The sequence below is a fragment of the Artemia sp. Qi Xiang Cuo genome, chromosome 19 (assembly GCF_049724085.1).
Source record: "Artemia sp. Qi Xiang Cuo chromosome 19, ASM4972408v1, whole genome shotgun sequence".
NCBI classification, from domain to species: domain Eukaryota; kingdom Metazoa; phylum Arthropoda; class Branchiopoda; order Anostraca; family Artemiidae; genus Artemia; species Artemia sp. Qi Xiang Cuo.
In genome coordinates, this window is record NC_142812.1 from 32,040,460 (window position 1) to 32,048,787 (window position 8,328).

An 8,328-nucleotide genomic window follows, 5' to 3' on the forward strand; every position below is an offset into this window, starting at 1 on the left:
ATTGCCTTCTATGCAGCTTAGGCAAAAGAGGAGTTCTTTTAGGAAGAAGTGGAGAGAAGTGATCTTTAGGCAATAGCAAAATCAAACCTTTCTAAAGTAAAACCTCCTAATTCTTGCTCAGTGGTTAAAAAAAAAAAAATCCACGTAAATTGTAAAAAAACACGTAACACTTCATTCCATGTTTCAAAGGTCAATTTTTTCGAAACGCTTCTTTAGGGTCTTAAAAGAAGGATTGGAGAAAGGGTTATCTTCAACTAAAATAAAACTTACTATAGCCAGGTTAATGTCCTACGAAACTATTAAAACCATAACGGTCCATAATTAGATGCTCTTGTCCTTAGACAAGAAAGCCAAAAAAAATATTGCATTTTTCAGCGCTTAAGAATTGCAAAAATGATGAATGTTTGCCTTCCTCACAGTTGTGTATCACCAATGGGTGAAGACAAGGGGGTAATAAACCTAATAAACACCCTCTTTCCTGTGTCCCAAATACCCCCTCCCCCTAATCCCAAAATTTTTCAGATTCTGCTTGCCTGGAAAAGTAATAAATAATGTAAAGTAAAAAAATGTTACTGACACAAGACATAAAAAAACTTAACTAAAAAAGACATAAAATAATTTATTTTACTGTAGTTTCAAATTTTAACCTGGCCGATGCTCTCATACGTTTGTTATATATTCCAATCGTTGAAATAAAATATGCTTTAAATTCAAAGCTGGTTGAAAATAATTTCCATATATTTCTGGAATTGTTCCACTTAAAAAATTATTTAAGTAGTCGACCTGACATAATGTAGTTAAAAATAGAACCCCATAGGTAAATTCATTTCCAATACCAATGAAAAGGTACACCCTCGTTTTCCAAATCCCAGGATACGCCTAAGCTCTATCTTAAAAACAAGCATTAGACACTGCCAAAAAAATCCTCATTTTGCTTGATTAGAAAAGCCATTAAAATACTAATATACAAAAAAAACAAACTCGAACACACTCTGTTTGAAATTTTTATTTAGTGATTTAAAAATCAACGCAATTATTTTAGATATTTGCTCTTAATGATAATACATATGATGATTATTTTAAAGGTTTGACGTTGTGAATAAAGACCTCGATGAAGGGGCTTAGCGAGGTAAAATAGTTAAAATTTTAGCATGTTTTTACCTTTTATGCAATTTCTTTTGCATTTACTCATTCTACTAATAGTTTCTTATTTGTCGCTATTCATTTATTTTCGCTTTGCTTATTGGTATGTTTTGTGCCCTGTGTTTTCTGTTTGATGTTTTTAGCAAGACTGTTATTTTACAAATGGGCATAAACCAATTACTATTTTTTTTAAAGCTTAAAACCAGAAATTAACCTGATTAGCCAATCAATCGTTTTCAATCAATATATATATATATATATATATATATATATATATATATATATATATATATATATATATATATATATATATATGTGTGTGTGTGTGTGTGTATGTGTATAGGGGGCACCAGGTGGGGCTAAAACAGGAACCTTGGCTGAGAACTGGAAGGATTTTGTTTTTTTTTTCTTTTTGCTTGACTGTTTCGTGGATTTTCTTTTTTGCACTATATATTAGTGAAAGTGCAAGTAAAAACTCTTCCGAAATCAAGATTCGGAACTATGTCCCTGAGTTGGAAACATTATAGAACTATGCTTATAATTTCACTCTAAAAAATACCACAAGGTCTGAACAAATGAATTGGAAATGATTCATGCCAACCCTCCTTCCTCCCCCACCCCACCAAACAACGCTTGTTTTTCGGGCTTTTTCATTTTACATCTCGTATTTCTACATGATTTGCCCGTTGTTTGTGCTCAATCAAAGTTGCGTCCCTCCAAAATATGGCTTTCTCCGTTAAAAAGCTTCCCGCGCACATACTTGATCAAACATGTAGACAAGGGGCCGTTAGCTCCTCTCTAAGTCACGGTTGAAATACATTTTCAATAACAGCAGCATCAACGAAACACGATAGAATAAGATGTTGTTACGCTGCAGATATGACCTAAAAAGGGGTATAATACAATTTATCCTTACACGGTCCAAGATTCGAAACTAATGAACATCCGCATTCTGATATTTTTTGTATTCATCATTAATCTCATTTTTTCGTCAAAAAAAAAAAAAAAAAAAAAAAAAATCATGATCAAAGACTATAAAGCTTTATATAACCTGGTATATATATATATATATATATATATATATATATATATATATATATATATATATATATATATATATATATATATATATATATATATGTGTGTGTGTGTGTGTGTGCTGTGCCTTTGTGTGTGTATAGGGGGCAGGTGGGGCTAAAACAGGGACCTTGGCTGAGAACTGGTAGGATTTAATTTTTTTTTTTTGCTTGACTGTTTCGTGGATGTATTTTTTTGCATGATATATTAGTGAAAGTGCAAGTAAAAAATCTTCCGAAAACAAGATTCGGAACTATTTCCCTGAGTTGGAAACATTATAGAACTATGCTGATAATTTTACTCTAAAAAATACCATAAAGTTTGAACAAATGACATGGAAATGATTCATGCCCACCCTCCCTCCTCCCCCAAACATTGCTTGATTTTCGGGCTTTTTCATTTTACATCTCGCATTTCTACATAATTTGCCCATTGTTTGTGCTCAATCAAAGTAATAGCAGCATCAACGAAACACGATAGAATAAGATGTTATTACGCTGCAGATATGATCTAAAAAGGGGTATAATACAATAAATCCTTACACGGTCCAAGATTCGAAACTAATGAACATCCACATTCTGATATTTTTTTTTTATTCATCATTCGTCTCATTTTTTCGTCAAAAAAAAAAAAAAATCATGATAAAATACTATAAAGCTTTTTCTAACCTGGTGTGACTTCTTTTCTCACAAATACGGGGGCCCTGATCCAGGTTGCCTGGGCCCCATCCCAAATTTTTAGCGGATAGTTTCAAATATTTTCAGTATAATCTATAATTTCTCCCCCCCCCCCCAAAAAGGATCCATATTTACGTGCCTAGAATAGAGTTAACCGATCAACAAACTATTGTATATAGCCTAGAGCTATATCGACTGGAGCTGAAAACGACTGGTTTAACCGTAACTGTCGAAATCCCGTTCTCAGTTGGTAAATATAGCGATTTCACTAACTCAATTTCTGAATTAGGTAAATAAAAGAATAAAATAAACAAAATGACAAAATCAATCCAAATGGATGACAATACTGACAGAATATCCATCGCTATTTTGATAAAGTTCAGTAATTGCAGCGGTTTAGCCCCCAGAAGCAAAGGATGATTCAATTAAAACTTTATCATTCGGTGGCAACTTATTCTGTAACAATCGGTTGTAAAACAGCTCAGAGTAATATCGGAGGATCAGGGATCAGTTTGATTAATGACTTCAAGTACGAGAGAACAAATTAACTGCAGAAAATACACAAGTAAAGTTTATGGACCAATCCGCATAAATAAAGTGCCTGGTATCCACGAGTAAGTCTATTAAGGAGTAATATGAGCGTCACGACGCCACTTTCCATCAAAACGAGCCTGAAATGGATTTTACTGAGCAAGAACGTTGTGTTGAGCCTGTTTGCTGCATCGATTCCTAACAACATTAAGTTGGCAGTCAATTAAAGCAAAAATGAAGTTAAGACATACGCTCAAATTGTTCACTACCCACCGGCAAGTTGTTCGATCGTACACAACCGACACGATCACACTTGGGACGGAGAAGCGATCTCGAAATCTTTCCTTCATTTTCTTTTATATTTTGCATCCAATAATTTTCTCTATCTTTCCAAATTCCCCCTACTCGAAAAGATCCCTCTCTCGAAACAAATTCATGCTTCTTTATCGTTTAACTCTCTCAGGTACTGACATCATACCAGTTGACAATAACAGCATCCGAACAGGAAATGATGCCGTAGTTTAAAACTCACAGACATAAAATTTAGGTAAGTATTGGACACACGCCTTGTAAGTGGAATGGGGGTTTTCCTTTCCCGCGAAAATGAAAATGAATCTATAGATTTAAATGCAAGCTGCTCCCTTCTGGACCAAAACGCGAAAAGACAGAAGATGTAAAAGTAAAAAGTGGACTTTGTCACTGGAATACCAAATAGCCTGACCGCAAAAAGCAAGGGTGATACAAGAAAAAAATCTTCAGCTTCAATGCTCAGCTTAAACCCGCCTTACTTCCCAGGTAGTTTCCCCTCGTGGTTTCTTTGGATTCCAAAATTGACTAGAATTACATATGTCTCTAGGCAGAATAATGATTTTGAAATTTGTAAAACCCATGTCCCTTTGAGAAGAATACTCTCAATGTTTCAGATGTCAGTAGATACTGTATTTTTTATTTGTGAGAGTGTGTTTTTCTCTTTTTCTTTAATATACTCCTCTCGTGAGCGTTTTTTTTTCTTTTTTTTGCATGTACAGAGGAAATAAATAAATTATCATAATAATTATTATTATTTTCTGTCTCTTACAAAACTTTTTCAAGGGAAAAGTTTAATTCTTAAAAGCAAGTTAGTAAGACTGTCAATAATCTTCAAGTTCCAAACCAACCTTTGCAAGAAAAAAAACTTTGTGGGCCTGCAACCTAGATTAGCAACCTGAACGAAGAGAGAGGATATGATATTTGTAAATGCATAATTGTTTAACATAACTTTATTGTAAACGAGGGTAAAATAACTGTCCAATAAAAATGGATATTACTCAGGACTTGACCTTACACCTCAAACACAATGAATCTTAGAAAGTAGAAAAACTAACTTAAAATTTCACCAAAACAAGATTACTAAAACCACATGTTTATTTTGTCAGTTCTCTCTTCTTTTTGTTTCAAGAAGTAAATCAAACTAGCAAGGTACTAAGGCTTTATTCGTGAGCTAACTAGCAAAGCCATCTTAGCTTTCCATATGATTTTTGGCACTAGCGGAAAGAGGCCAGACAAATATTAGTGAGAATAAAAGAATTGGCTAGACTAGGAAAGGTCTAGCCTTTCTGAAGAGACCCGTTTATTTATAGAAAATCAATAACTTCTTTAAAATTTTAGTATTTGACAAGCCTTGCAAAATCTACTGAGACCCAATTACTAATTCTAGTTTATAGAGATAAGTTGATTAAAACATTAGAACCGTGGTCAATTTTCCAATAGCTTTCTTTTCCAGCTGGTATTGGCGATAATTTTCACTAGTAGGTTTTATAGGTCCGCTTTACATCCCATTGGATTATGGCGACTAGCACCTTTTTGCCGACACGACTTGACGTGAATTATAGGCCAGTGCTCGGTTATCCAACATTCCAGTATGATAACCAGGAATATACTATTTTGAAATTAACTACACCAAAATCAGGCCATTTTGAGCACCAAACCAGATATTTTGACCGAAAAAAAAATTAGGAATAAGTATTCTTAGCATGGTTTTAACCCAGGTCTATGATCCGAGAGGAAGAAGCGAAACCCTTCTTTATGGCAGGGTTCAAGCCTTTTGGATAAAGACAGGGAGAAAGGCAACAGCAGAAAAAGTGTTTTAAGTCTTGTTTTGCTATTACAAGAGCATGTTTTATGAAGATGTTACAAGTTGGGGGGGGGGGGGGGCTGAGCCTCCTTCCCACGTAAATCCTTGAATCTCATCTAGCAGATACGTGATTTTCACATCTAAGGTCTGATCTTCAATGTATACAAAGCTGTTTTTAAGCACAAAATTACCCACAGGCTTAAGATGACGCGAACGATCAGATCTGCCCATTTCTCGGTTTATAGAATGGCTCCTTTTATTGGGTCATTATTCATTTACTTTTTCAACAGAAAGATATCCATTTAGATGTTGAAAGTGTGTACTTACTTATGTGTAATTGGTTTCATCGAACTCGACATATCTTTTTTTTCAGACTTGAGTTCATGCTGATGATTCAACAGAAGAAAAAGGCGAAGGGATTAAGATAGTTCATATCAAATTTCAAGTAATTGCATAAACATAAAAACTTCGTTTCTGGTTGAAAAGGATGGCGACGAATGTCGATTTCGATAGTTTGGTCTTAACTTTTTTGCTTACGGAGTTAGTGATAGTAATATTTAAATTTGTATTTGATTGTAAGGAGTCGCACGTTTTGTGATATAAATATGGAAGGTTGTCACGGAGTTCATTTTATCGAAACCTTTTCGTTGACGCGTCATATTCATTACTTCTTCTCTTTGATGTTCTACGTAGCCAATTTAAATAATCCAAAAATACATTTACATCTGAAGCATTTGAAGCTTTAGATTTTTCAGTCCCACTCTCGATGACTATATTCCTCCGCGGTACAGCGGACTGTCTTAACAGTTGAATTGTAGAGTAAGGTATTTTAGTTCACTGAAGCCACTTAGAAGCCGAATTTATCAACTCTTAGTTTCCTATATTTACAAAGAAATTCCTTAAAACAAGAATAAACATTCCAAAATGACAAGCAACATATTGGTAATTAGCAATTTAGTGCATTTTTTGAAGCCAATTTCACTAATTCTACACTACATAGCAGCTTATAATTTATGCTCCCTTGAAACATACGATTTTACGACAAGTATGCAGCTGTAACCGGCACTAAAAGTACAAGATAAATAAGTTATTTAATACATTAACTTCAGATCTATCTATAAATGGAGTAAGAATTATGATATTGGCGAGACTTTTTCCTAGAGTTTTCCTAAACTCGCCAGCAAGAAAACTTTCCTTTTTGCATGTTTCTGACGTACTTACAACGTGCTTTTTAATTAAAAAAAACAAAAAACAATACAAACTTGAAAAACATGCCAACTCGATAGATGCACATAGCTGTATTTCAACTATTGAATACTAGCAAAATCATCATTTTGCGTTACAACATTAAAACCGTAAAGCTACAGACAAATAATGTACCAAAACCTTGCACAGGGAAGGTAATCCTTAAATCGTTTCTTACATTCCGATACATAAAATATACAAACAAGATTCTGAACATCTTTCGATTAGAAGATTGATCAATAGAACACAGGCTTCCTCACTCTTCTTCGGTATTTCTTTTTATGTCGATTTGGCTACTAGGTCACTCGTTTATGACATACACCTTTAATTTTGCATAATTAAGACTGAAAAGGTGAATTAATCTACGACGAAATCAAATAGAAGAAAAACTTCAAATATATTTTAATTTGGAAAGAACGCCTTTTCTTCTTCAATTGTATTTAAAGCACTTAATTTTGTATTAAGAAACTCTGAAAAGTTTATTTACGCCACTCACAAAGTTACCGGCAATTCTGTGCCAATAAGTTGATTAATTGCAACCGGCTTGTGTTTATCAAGTTTCGTCCATTTTTGAAGTGTAAATGAATTGAATAAAATAAGGTAAGCAAAGACAATCTTTACAGTGTTTAGTTATTCATCTAAGACAAGATTCCCAACTTTCCCCAATCCCGTATCCCCTTTGAATATTGTCGTATGATCTTACGCTTCTTCTACAATGATCACGCACCTCTGTCTGCAATATTTTGTTAATGTATTACATTACGTACGACTACTCAAACGTACCATATATTGAATGTGCCTTTGTACAGAAATCATTTACAAGATCACCCTACTGAATCCTTCCGAGCATCCTCGAGGCGTGCGCCCCTTCTGGTTACAAATCCTTCATCTAAGGAGCAGTATCCAGCAAAGATAGTTTCCTCAACTTTCCCTTTTTGGTCTGATTTTGAATTAATGCTTACGTAATATGTCTATCCGCCACTTATAGGCCATATAAATGTTAGAGGCCTTAATGTTTTGTGTTTCATTTTCTTATTTGCGAATAAAAAAAATAGTCTCATCATCAAAACAGCAGATAAGCAAAAACGTTATGAGCTGACGCTGAAAAGCATTCTCGTATACATTTTTAGATTGTATTTCAATAAATTTTAGATTGCTGTAAGTGCAAATGTGATCCTAAACCAAAAAAGGGTGTTTTTTTCAATGACTTTGTAGTTTTTGGGAATAACCATACTCCCTTACAACTGAAATCACCCGTGTTATTCATAATTGTAAATAAATCTTAAAGAAGGCATAGCTTTCAAGACGAAAATAATACCAAAGGACTCCCTGGCACTTACGAAAGGGAGAGAAACATACTTGTTTCTACCTTACAGAATATGTAAAAAATGTTGACTTTTATTGTACAATGTCAAATTTAGATTAAAGCATCACTTTTTTATTGTAACAAACAAAAATTAAGGAGCCTGAGCCAAATAGCCACTTTTTGGGTATTGTCCAATACCAGGAAATCAGGGACTTCCTAATGACTTAATAACAGTG